The sequence below is a fragment of the Brassica oleracea genome, chromosome C6 (assembly GCF_000695525.1).
Source record: "Brassica oleracea var. oleracea cultivar TO1000 chromosome C6, BOL, whole genome shotgun sequence".
Taxonomy (NCBI): Eukaryota; Viridiplantae; Streptophyta; class Magnoliopsida; order Brassicales; family Brassicaceae; genus Brassica; species Brassica oleracea.
Genome location: NC_027753.1, coordinates 8,611,657 through 8,612,361, shown reverse-complemented (window position 1 = coordinate 8,612,361; position 705 = coordinate 8,611,657).

The following is a 705-nucleotide window of genomic DNA, read 5'->3' as shown; positions in this document are numbered from 1 at the left end:
ACGACGTGAAGTGAGATGTTTCCTCATTCAAACTCCCAGCAACTATTGAACCTTCCACCCTAGCCAGATTTTTAGCTTTCCCTTTCAAATATTTCATGGCTCGCTCGTAAGGATACATCCATCCGTTATGAACAGGTCCACGAAGCAATGCCTCGTACGGAAGGTGTACAACTAAATGTTCCATGACGTCAAAAAATGACGGAGGAAAAATATTCTCCAAGTTGCACATCAAGATCGGGATATTCTCATCAAGTTGTCTGATGACATCTACAGTTAAGGTGCGTGCGCTAAGATTTCTGAAAAAATTTCTGATGCCTGCAAATGTACAAGCCAACGTAAGATACTTTTCATAAGTTTTTTTCCAAGAAGAAGTAATAATAGCTTTATTTGTTACCTGCAAGTGCCTAGTGAACATTTTTTGGAAGCAACTCCGCAAATGAAAATGGTAGAAGTCATTGCATAAACACATGACAGTCAAGGCTCTTCATCCCTGAAAACTTCTGTCCCTACTGATCAACACATCTTGATAGATTTGAAACATATCCATCAGAAAACTTCACATCTGATGCCACCCACTTGAACAACGCTTCTTTTGCTTCTGCTGACAATCTCAAAATGGAAACCAAAATTTTCCCATCGTTTCTAATATGCAGCTCAATCCTAGAACATAATGCAGGCAAATCCAACCTTGAGTTCTTGTTATCT